The 12,192-nt window shown below is 39.5% G+C and overlaps 1 long non-coding RNA gene across 1 annotated transcript; it reads left to right on the top strand.

Annotated features, from left to right (window-relative positions):
- Window positions 1-3,436: 3,436 nt before the first annotated feature.
- LOC147650536 (uncharacterized) lies at window positions 3,437-11,615 on the top strand. The gene is made up of 3 exons (XR_015276420.1): window positions 3,437-4,835; window positions 10,701-10,821; window positions 11,335-11,615. It is a non-coding gene; the product is annotated as an uncharacterized LOC147650536 (long non-coding RNA).
- Window positions 11,616-12,192: the final 577 nt, after the last annotated feature.

Raw genomic sequence — 12,192 nt, 5'->3', positions numbered from 1 at the left:
GCAAGAATAGTTTACAGTAACCAACCAAACAGCATTTCTTCCTCTTTTCACTTAAAACCCACACAATTATAAATTATTGCTGTAGCTTAGCAGCAGTAGCAGAACATTTGCTAGGGAAGCTGGAAATCTCAGTTCAACTGTAGTTCAGGCAATAACTATTCTTTATACTCAATTATGCACTGTAACCCATTAGGGAAGCCTGTGGTTTCCTGATGTAGTTTTTTTTTTTTCCTTCTGTATTACAGCAGGGTTGCAACTGGCTGCAAGTATATTAGAAACTGGTATGGTTGTACAATTATTCTGCAGGTTATCTGAGTTCTGCTCACTATATTTATCTGGCTCATTTAGAGACAGAGCAGAATCAGGAGGTTCAGACCTTTAACCCAGATGTTGTTAAGTGTGGAAGAATACTAATCTGCAGAACTGTGGTGTAAAGCCATTAGAGAGTCATTCTTCAGACCTACTAGATCCAGACTAGATTTCTGGGCCCTGATCATGATTGTCTGCTCACAAAAGAAAAGTTTAAGGACAAGTTTACTTGCACCACTTGAATGGTGGTACTTGCACCGCTTTTGCATTCCATCTCTGTGAAAAGGGGATTGATTGGTTCTCCCAATATCTTGGTTTGCTTTCACAAGCAAGGCAAAAACATTTCTGTGAAGAAATTTTGAGAGAATCTGTGGGTGTGATAATAACAAAATCAGTTAAGGGAAATGTGATAACCCCCATTGTAGTGAGTAAAGGCATTAAGTACATTGGTCTTCCATGGTTTTAGTTAGGTTCAATTATACTGAGCATGAAGTTCTTTTTCTGATGCTTGTGCATTTGTTCTTGTGGAGGTATTACTCTGTGCCATGTCATTCTGTGGTTAGGAAGGCAGGTGGCTTTGTGGTTTTTATATTATGATTTAGTGCTGCTTTGTTTCTCAATGAATTCCCTAAGAGCTTTGGCACTCCATGGTATTGATGTAAGAAGCCGGCAGAAATGATGCTGATGGCTCTGGATGTTGTTCTGAAATATGGTTTTACAGAATTACTGTCATATTCGACTGCTATTTAAGTAACTTTCTGTTCCTGATGTTTGCCATAGTTAGAACATGCACACATAGTTTCCTTCTCCAGTTGGTGCATTGGAGGTCATTAATGAGGTTATGAGGGAACTAGAAAAGAATAATGTGTGTGTACTCCTTCTGGTGCCTTTTATGCAACCATTTCCACATCTGAGGCATAGCTAATTTCAGGACTGTGTTCATTTTGGAGTTGGTGTGTTAAGGCCTCTCTAAAAAAACCCTTTAAAGATTTTTTCTGTCCAGAGAAAGTCCCCTGCTTCTTCTGAAGGAAGAAGGACTTGCTTATTCAATTACAGAGATTATTGTGGTGTGACTTTGACCCAAGCTTTTTGATTAGGTTGTCTGAACTTTGTGCTTCATCCAAAATGTTACTGAAGCACTGCAATACACACAGAGACTTTATATTTTTAATTAAAATACATCTAATTATCAAGAACAAAGACAAATAAAGTAACCAACTGCATGGGACAAATAAAGTAACCAGCTGCATGGGAAATGTCACTGAGAGGAGCACCTCCAGTTTCAGGAGGTGTTTACTTGCTCCAATTTTATTTCACTGCCATAAGTGTGGATGTGAACAGGTAGTTACAGGCCAGATGCGAATGTGTGAAGCTGCTCCTCGCATTCCTTTATTCTGAGCATCCTTCACATGCCAGTTTTGTGCTGCCAATGCCTTTAAAGCCGTTAGCCCTCATTGCAGTGTTTTAAAGTCTTATCTTTCAAAGTTCCCCTATAATATGTATCTTCCCAGAGGCAGGCAGAGAAAGTTGTTCATTTTGAGTGTCAATTTCTGAGGCTTTTCATGGGTTTCTAGCTTTTGGTATTTGGGATTATTTTGTTGTTGTTTTGGGGTGTTTTTTTTTTAATTTGGTTGGGGATTTTTTGTGGTTTTTTTTTTTTTTTTAATGCTGAAGGTTTTTTCAAAGAACAACATATTATTTCCTTCTCCTTGAGTATTCTTTCCCTCCATTATTACAATTTTCAAAAATTTAGATATTTCCTAAATGTTTCTAATATAGAAAAGACTGTTCCATAGCTTTGCCTTTAATGGAGTGAGCAGATTGCAGTAAGAATGCAGTGCTGCTCAGTAAATTTAATGACTCTATGAAGATAAATGTTTCCCTTCCAAAGCCCCTCCTTGTCAGAATACATTTAATACCACTATTCCTTTGGGAACTAAATTCCTGTAGCACTTTGCAGCATATTAGCATGTTTTTCTCACTGAATGAAATTGCTCTTCAAGCAAGAAATAATAATGTTTCTGCGTCCCCTTGTACATTTTTATTACTGCCAGTGAATAGGAGTAAATTAACTATTATGGCTAACATTATTCACAGGGAAAAATTCCTAACTAATTTTACAGGGAATAATAAATAACTGAATAAATAAGACGCCTTTAATTTCACATGTGAATTATCAAAGATTCCTCTGAGTAGGAGGAATAGGGGCCAGTTGGCTTTACAAACAAGATACAGCTCTGTAAGAGAAGCTAGATGTGTGTCCACTCATCTTTATTTCCTTTCAGGCTCCCAAAAGTATATAAATATCCTTATTATTACATATGATTCCTATGAAAGCAGGTTTTTCCTGTCTGATTACTTGTTTCCATCTTTGTTTATCCAGATACTAATCTGGGAGATGAACCACATTTTGCTGTTGATTGCATGGATGCTGCTCTGATTGATGGAAAATATTGTATGGTTTGCTTCATCTGCAGATCTCAGAGTGCTTTTTAAAGACAGTCATTATAGCCTTTTACAATGAAGGAAACTGAGGCTCAGAATGATTGGGATCTAATGTAGTAGCTACTCAACACATCTGAGTCAAAGCCCCAGTGGGTAGGGTAACAATGTATTAGGCCATCCATAGATTCCCTTGTCACTTGACATAAGAATTGATCCTAGAAAAAAGCCTGTTTAAATATACACACACACACACACACACACATATACATATATATAAAAGTTTCCAGTTCATTAGAAATCCCTCTTCATTCAAGCATTTTAAAGTGTGGTTAAAATGATTATCAAAATATAAATACATTTTTTTATTATTCATCAAGAATAACAATTTCAATTAAAATAGAGTCCATATTTTTGAATATGGAAAAATGGGAATTGCCTTGGGTTGCAATGCAAGATGTAACCAAAAGTATGTATTCTATTACCATCTGTTAAAACCAGGTAGGGCAGTGTTCTTTCTCTCTTCCACAACTTATCCTCCCTCCAGGGGGATATCTTCTGTTAATGGCCATTGAGTCTCACTGCATGACTGATAAAATGACATCATCCCATTGGGAGACGCTCCACCCAGGGGGAGGAGCCAAGCATTCCTACCTGGATATAATCTGGGGTTTGGAACACCACAGGGAGCTTTTCTGCACTGGATTTCCAGAGGAAAGGCTGTACCCATCCACACCACCACTGGATCTTCACAAGAGAATTACACCCTGCTACAGGATCATTGCTTCAACAGAACCACACCTGTCACTCCAGGAGGACTGCAGCCACCATTTAATCAGACTGCTACCAACACCCTGACCAACAGGGTGTCAGGTTGTATTCTGACTCTGTCAGTGTTTTTGTACTACTGCATTTTTTTTTTTTCTGTTAAATTGTAGGTCTGACTTGGGATCTCCCTCTGGCTTGCTTTCAAACCAGCACAAGAATATTTGCCCATTAATTTCTTATCTGAGGAAAGAAAAAAGGAATAAATAATAATTCTGCTTATTCAAAATCTAATAGAAACAAATATTTCACTGAACACAAATGGTATTTAACAAGCACATTCTACAATTCATCTCAATCATTTTAAAATTATATTTCAAATTCATGTGCTTGATAATTATGTTTGGTTTTCTGTCTGTGTCTAGGCATGTATATGCACACACATAAATCTACTTTGGCTTCATTCTGAACTGATGCTGCACTGTTTTTTCCCAATAATATATGGGGGAGCCAGCATGGACCCTATGGGTGACTTTGACTGCAGGTGTCAGTGGTAGGAATATGCCTTCTTAACCATATTTGTCACTTAATTCCCTTGACTAACCCACAAGGGTCTGCCTTAACCCTTCAGACTGAGGAAATTGAATTTCCAATGTTCCCATGAGTGGGACATCCACCACCTCTCTTGGCAGCCTGTGCCTGTTCATGTGGCACTTATGTGCCAGTGCTGAGCATCTTTCAGTCCCTCAAAGAGGTTTGTTTTTTCCCCTCCTCTGTTCCCCTGCAATAACTGTTGTAAATTAAGTGGGTTTCTTTTCCTACTGTTTGAAAGCACGGAAGATATCTGTGAGCCCTTTACCTTTTGTCTTGGTTTGAAAAGACAGGTGTCTGCTAAGGAAGGCAGAAACCTCCCTTGAAATGGAAGAAAAATGCAAACCACCCTTCCCCCCCTGCTTCCAAATTATTATAATATTGAAATCAAGGTGGTCTCAGACAAAGATACGGGAATAGGAACAACAGTTCTTTACTAATTAAACTAAAATAAAAATGCAGTAGTACAAAAGAAACCAACAAAAAAACAACCCACTGACAGAGTCAGAGTACAACCTGACACCCTGGTGGGCAGTGTTAGTAGCAGCCTGATTAAATAGTGGCTGCACTCCTCCTGGAGTGAAGGTGTGGTTCTGTTGAAGCAATTATCCCATAGAAGGGTGTAGTTCTTTTCTGAAGGTACAGTGATAGTATAGATGGGTCTGGTCTTTCCTCTTAGAATCCAGTGAAGAAAGACTGTGGTGTTCTGAGTCTCTGATGATATCCAGGTAGAAATGCTTGGCTCCTTGTTGTAGTTCGTTTATTTAATTTTGTTAAGAATTTTTTAAAACTTGTTAGTATGTTCTTGTTTCCCCCTGTTGATTGTAATGGTTGAATTTTTTAAAACTTGTTAGTATGTTCTTGTTTCCCCCTGTTGATTGTAATGGTTTAGCCCCAGTTGTCTGTTATATAAACCCCTCCCAGTTTTCCTGAATGTTCCCCGTCAAACACCTTTACCCTTCCCCATCTCTCCATCCATCACTGTAAACCCCACCTCTCCTTCCAGCTCCTTCCATGTACATCATCCCTTCCTCAGAACACTATTGGTTGTTATGTTGTATTCCCGCCTTCTTTGTATCCCCATTGGTCCCTGACATTGTAACCTCCTCCCCTTACCCCTCCCTCCATGAGCTCCCATTGGACCCTGGACTGTGCCCACCCCTAAGATAAAACTCAGTGCACAGAGGTGCTCTGGGCTCTCTTCGGTCCTGAGTTCTCCCAGCTGAGACCCTTGTGCTCATCCCCTCTCCCGAATAAACCTGTTCCTGGGAAGTACAGCCGAGTGAGTCTCCTCCTACCTTTTGCCATCACCCACGACTCCTGATTTGGCAGAGCCCGGCAGGATTCGGTGCTCTGAAGGTTCTGCAGTGGGATCGCCTTTCCCCTGCAGTTCCCCACTCCTGGCAACTGCCCGTGCTGGAGTGGCACCATAGAGCTAGCACAGAGCTCGGGTGCGGCCAAGAGCAGCGTCAGCTCCTCCCTCTGGGTGGTGCATCTCACAGTGGGATGATCTACATGATCAGTCATGCAGTGAGACTCAATGGCCCATTAACAGAAGATATACTGATGAAGGGACATGGGTAGTGGAAGAGAAAGAACACTGCCCCAACTGGTTTTAACAGCTGGTCTGTTAACAGAAGATATCCCCCACTTATGAGGGATGTGTCATAAAAGAGGTGAAGATCACTGCCCCACCTGGTTTTAACAGATGGTAATAAAATACATACTTTCGGTTCCACCTTCAATGCTAGTTTCCTGTCAGAACGTGTGTTTTGGCATTGCAAGATCCTGAAACTGTTTAATCTGAAGCAGAAAAACTGTAAAATTAAGAGAGCAATTATATACAGCCCAGAGCCCCAAGCAGCTGAAATGACAACAAAGTTTCTTCTGTTTATTAGGTGAGCTCTATTTAGGATAAAATATTAGCAATTTATGAAGAGTAGAATAGGACTTTGCAATTGAATATCTGTCAGTTAAATTTGAAAATCTTAATATGACATTCTTTTAAAAGTCAAATAACAGCTATTAAAACTCCAGATTTAGTAAATGAGAACAGGCTGTACTCAGGGTATACACTGAAGTAAAACTGGTGTATGACCAGTTACCTGGGAGTGGGAGAGGATCTCCTTATAGACAGAGGAAAAAAAATGAGGAATTGAAACAGCCTAATACTCTTCAAAGAAAATTACTATGTAAAGATGGCTACAGTTGTCAAGGTAACTTTGCCTTCATTTGGAGTGTTCCAAATATGGACTCTGAAATCCCGTCTTTGCCTGAAGCTCCCCCTCTTCCTCCACCCCAAAAAAGACCCCAGATCCAACCCAAAACCAAAGAACAACCCACACAGATTTCTTTAGATAATTTCTATTTTTCCATAGAAAAACCTTGGGTAAAAACAGCTGAGAATTGACATTCTTTCCAAGAGGAAAATATTTAGATATTTTAGATATCTATTGAGATATTTCCAGCCAATATTTAGAACAGATACTTCTGTCTGTAACTTGTTCTTGGTAGTTAGTGATTAAGGCCTAGTGTTTAACAGGGTGGATTTGGGATCCTGCTTGGAGTATGCAGAGAAGAAAAACAGACATTGACAATCATTAATGCAGAAGCAACTTCTGAGCTCTTTAGTTTCAATAGTATCCTTTTGTTCTCTGTTTGCATACCACTCAGCTCTTGTACGATCTTGGTGCACTCACTGGGATAAGTCACTAAAAACATCTTTCTTTAGGCTTGAAGATAAGTGTGGAGAAGAGCACAAATCCTTTAGCTGACTCTGTTGAAGAGGGTGGCAGGGCAGCCTGGGTGAGTGGGATTTGCTGTTCCTTTCCTTCAGAGTGCCTGCTTGACTTGTCCTGCTGAGTGGCCTTTTCTGTTATATTGCATTTTCACCTGCAGATTGAATGCTGAGAGTGACAGCCTGGTGCTGCTGTGTTTACTGACACATGGATCTTGAAGCTGTGCCCTCACAGGACCCATTGCTTTCCAGAGCAAAAACCATCTTTTGGTGTGTGTAAACGTCTGCATGTTTACGACATCAGCAGCAAGGGCACAGGGTTTGTGATCAGCACCCTAAAGTTAGACAGCAGTAACATCAGTATTTTCTTTCTCCATGCCTGTGGGCTAGGCATGAATGTTTTAAATGGTTTGTATGCCACAATATAATCTTCACTGAAGCTGCCTCAGATTTTCTTATTTGGTCACAATAATACTGACCATAATCCTTGTTTATAATGATAATGCAAACAACAGGACAATCTTGTACTTAAAGCCTGAAGTTCAGCTTTCTGACTTATAGTACAGGAATATGAATAATTTTTTTTTTTTCACTGTGTCTTGCAGTACCTAAAATGAAAGCTCTGCAGGGCAGATGTTGTATCTTAGTGTGTGCCTATGTGGTACCTAGGATATTCTCTGATCTCAGCTGAGCCATCAAAGTGAAGCTTTATCACCTGTAATGTCAAAGAACAGATGTAGCTCAGTTTTTTCTGGGCTATAAGAAGGGTTTATATCCTTCCTGTGGTGCCACACTTGAAAATCAATATGGAAAAGCTGTTGATTTTGAGCAATTTAATAATGTACAAAATTTGTTACAATCCTTATGTTAAATGATGGTTTCTGTGGTTTTCTTGTATCTTTGTGCTGGTAGTGCATGACAGTATAAAACTTTTCTGAACAAACTCCTTACATTTTTACATTGGTTCCAGAAATTCTTTGCCATGATACTTGTCACCGGTTGAGCTTAATTTCCAGAGACCACACTTGGCAGAGACTGTTACCCATCCTTTTTTTGCTGGACCTGCTGTGATATATCTTGTAGAGTTCCTTATATAATACAAAGCAGGACTGTAACACAGGCTGCTGAATGCCTGTCACAGGGATGTGATTCTGATTTCCAGAGCAGATCAAATAGTCCACTGTTGGATGGTTAAAAAGATACTGATCAAAAAAAGGCATCTATATGTATGAAGCTGTGCTTGGGCAAATAAGAAAAATTATGGGTAGTTATGATGCAAAATATTATGATGCATTGTATTAAGGAATTCCAGGATCTCTATTCACATTGACAGAATGAAGTCAATTATAAATTTTCTTTGATAGAATCATTGATAGGTGTAAGACTACACAGACATGGAAAAATAATTTTTTTCTGTAGAAAGGATGTATCCTTTCTAAAAATTCTCTTCACTGTCTCAGACCTAGTTTGCAGATAATGCTTTGATTCTTTCTGATGTGCACTTTAGGGTAAGATGAACGTGTAAAAAAATGTTTCTCTCCAGGAGCTATAAAGTCATACTGGACAAGTAACATGAAAAGAGAAATCCCCACCTGCAATCCAAGTTTGGTTCCTCTCCCAACTGTCAGGAACATATTATCCTCAGGACTCAGTTGCCCAGAGGCTGGACTGGAGTTGATGAAAGGGTGTTTCTGAGACATCCTTGTCTCTCAGCATTTCCAGGTGCTGTCTTTTGACAGTCCAGCCTTGAGTGTGAAGCTGAGCTGCTTTAGCTGAGTCTCTCTTCCCGGGAAGATGTTACTGCTTAAAGGTGCCAGTGGTACCAAAGTGCCAAAGGACAAATACAGTTGGTGTAAGGGGGGAAGAAATTCCTAGATGCATGCCTGAGTTCTTGACAAGTTCCCCTTTGCCAAGTCACTTTTTTTCATGTTAATATGACTCTCCTGGCATGCATGTTGGTTTTCTTTTTTCGTGGAACACATAAAGCACTGGTGCTTGTCTCCAGTCCTGCAGGTTTGAATGTGCCTGTGATAAATAGTGAAGAAAAACATTCTACTATGAAAAGTGTAGCTCAACAAAAAGTTAAGCTACATTGGCTACTATGTGAACACCAGTTGTTTGGAAATGATAAGCATTATTGATATACTAAATGTAGGTATTAGTGGGAGCAACGTTAGGTAAAATGTTAGCATCTGTCAAGACAATATAAACAATTATAAGTAACTTTCTTCTAATGATGCAATTAAACCATAACAAAAGGTGCACTGTAAATTAACATGACACCACACCAGGTTTATGTATTTTAGGGCATAAATTCCAGTCCAGCTAAGAAAATAAAGTAAGTTTCCAGAAAATCCCTTCAGAAAAAAAACCAAAACCTCTGCTAAAGCTTTACAGAACAAAGTCTGGGAACTGAGATTGTTATTAAATCTGACCTTGATCAGATTTTTATTATGTCAGAAAAAATGGTTCTTGAGAGACAGAGTTGTCATGGGATTAGAGTACATCTACAGCAAGATGTTTCCATGGCAACAAATAAAACACCATTTCCTAAGTCTGCAGTCATCTGCCTCAAACACATGAACTTAGCATTGAATAATTACAGAGAAATGCTGTAATGTTGTGTAAAGAGAGGGGGGAAAATAAATCAATCTGGAAGCAGTGATTTATTTTAAAATGCCAATTAACCCCATAAGTGTGATTGTTTGGAGCTTCTTTTGGTGGCGACAGGTCCCATATAGGTATTTGGTTTTACAAATTGAAAGCATAATTTTTTTGTCACACATAACCTTAAAAAAAGTGAAAGACGAATCGTAATTCCACCAGAATTAATGAAGTCTGAAAGTTATGTATAAAAGCTGTAATAGAAATTCAGAGTTGTGTCAGAGACTCAAAGCAGCAGCAGTATGTGATACTCTACCTGAATTCTCCTCATGTTTGAAGGATCTGAAAACATACTTGATATGGGTACGTGCTTAGTCTCCTACAACCAATGAGCTATCTAAATTCATAGGCTCCAATGTCACACAGCTGTAATCTTGGTGGAAAGTTAAACCAGTGAACATATCACTACTTAGAACTTGGGGAGTGAGTTAAGGCTATTTAGTTTATCAGTCATTTTCCCATTCTGCCATAATTGTATTACGAATGTGTTGTTCTCCTCCAGAAGCTGCCTGCACCTTCTGAGTTTATCTTCTCTGCAGTGACATCTGGCCCTGTCTCTCTCTCTTCCTCCTTTCCCCAATCCCCAAAATGGAATGTACTCTTTCTGCCCAGTTACTGGGAGGTTCCACAGGTACCTCTGAGACATTTTGTACTGAAGGACCTTTAATGAAAGGACACAGGTTGACTATGGAGGCAGATTTCTTGAGCACTGAATACAAATACCCTCTGCCTGATTCCTACATCTTGGGTGCCTGTTACTCTACAATGTGGAGGCTGAAAGAAGGTGTTAGGAGAAGCCTTGGAAACCATAAGTTTGAGACTCAGTTGTGACACTTTGTCCATGCTGTCGTAATTGCTTACACAACTATCTATCTGACAGATAGACAGCTGATCTCTCTAACAGAAAGGTTTTAGGATGGGCCATTGCTGTGCCTTTATTCCAGGTACTAATAATTTGATTAGTAACAGTCAGTGCATAAAGCCAGTGAAGAGAGAAATGTGCCAATGTTGGATTGTATACTGCAGTAGCAGATCTACTGTCACAAGCTAACACTAAATTGGCCTCTGGCTGCAATATAAATTCTGATGAAAAGTGTAGGTTTTATTTTGCAGCATGAGTGGTCTTAAGAGAAACTGGTGTAGTCTTGAATCTCATCACAGCTGCTGCTTTCTCCTTTCTATTGGTTGATAGGTTCATTCAACTAACCCTGTTTCAGCTACCCTTCCTGCTGGTATGGCCAAAGTAAATTTGGGTGATGTGATGAATCAGTGTTCTGCTCCAGATCAGGTCATTTGATACCTGTGGGCTGTGGGTGAGTACCAGTCAAATTTTCTCAAGAAATGCTCATTTTTATGTGGAAAAAATGCTATAATCAATATTTGTACAGTCTTACTTTGCCTACCTCAAGAGGCTAACTTCTCACTCTAAACCAGAAGCTGTCTCTTATTTTAATTCAAAAGATCTGTAGGGGCATTAGTGTAATTTTAAAATCAGTGAGCCAGAATAAGGTAAATGCTGCAGCTGAAATTTTCATGTAGATTGAAATGATAGGAATCTTTCACTTCTTATGCGTGCACAATTTACAGCCATTAAAAGTGTATTAGTGTCGTAGAAAATGGGAAAATTGTTTGTTCCCTAAAGGTGTAAGGAAAATTATACTCTTCTTGTTCACAATAGGGAATTATTAATAAAGATGGATAAGTGATCCCTCTCTGAAATATATGCTGTTTTTAACATAGCTAAAAATATTGGCAATATTCTGATTTTTTAATGGAACACACTTATAAGTATTTGTATTTTCTTTTCCTCTTTAATTTTTTTACAGTAATAAGTCCATTGATCAAGGAAGTAGCCAAAAATCATTACTGTAGCATCACAGATTTCAGTGAATTTCTCTTCCAGCAGCCTTGTGAGGCGGAATGAAGTCTTTCTGGATTTTACCAGTGGAAAATGCTGCCAATTTGAAGAGATGGATATTTTTTTCCAGCAACTTCCTTAATACTTTCACAAATTCCAGGTGGTGCATACCTGCACATGAAAACTCTGGAGTCTAAGACCTTCCCAGCAATAAACCAGCTATATTTAGCAGATAATGGGTTTTAACTAGCCTTTTGCAAGGCTGTGGTTACATTTCTCACTGTTGGCCCAAACTTTTCAATGAGGCCCACACTCTCGGGCAGTGACACACCAGCATCTGGAGGACACTGTGCCACCTGCAGATGGACACCAGGGGAATGTGCAGGCCTTTGCTAGAAGAAATTAACTGTTGAAGTCATTGGTCACTAGGCTTCATCCCCTCCTGATGAAGCAAAGTTACCTGAATGTGAGGAAGATGAGAGTATCACTAGAAGCAATGTGTTGCTGCAGGTATAGCAGAAGAGCCAGGTGGGGGAAGGCTGCTGTGCATCTGAGTTAACAAAGTCCAGGGGGCCTGTTCTGTGCAGGTCACCTCTGAGTCATTTGCGTCCAGAAATGAGGAGGTGATGGGGCCTCAGTCTGCGCATCACTCGGGTCCAGCATGATGGCCTAAGTCTTAATTTAAAATAAACAAAATATGAAAAGCCTTTTCATAAAGGGTTTGTGGGTGGACCGTGGCTCATTAAATGACATAAAAGTCTTATAGAAGAACACAAAAGATCTGAGCCATGTCACTTTTCTGGTTTGACTCATATACACCTGCATC

The sequence above is a fragment of the Cyanistes caeruleus genome, chromosome 14, assembly GCF_971803275.1.
Source record: "Cyanistes caeruleus chromosome 14, bCyaCae1.hap1.1, whole genome shotgun sequence".
NCBI classification, from domain to species: Eukaryota; Metazoa; Chordata; class Aves; order Passeriformes; family Paridae; genus Cyanistes; species Cyanistes caeruleus.
The sequence above is the reverse complement of the archived record's forward strand: the minus strand, read 5'-3'. Positions and strand labels throughout refer to the sequence as shown.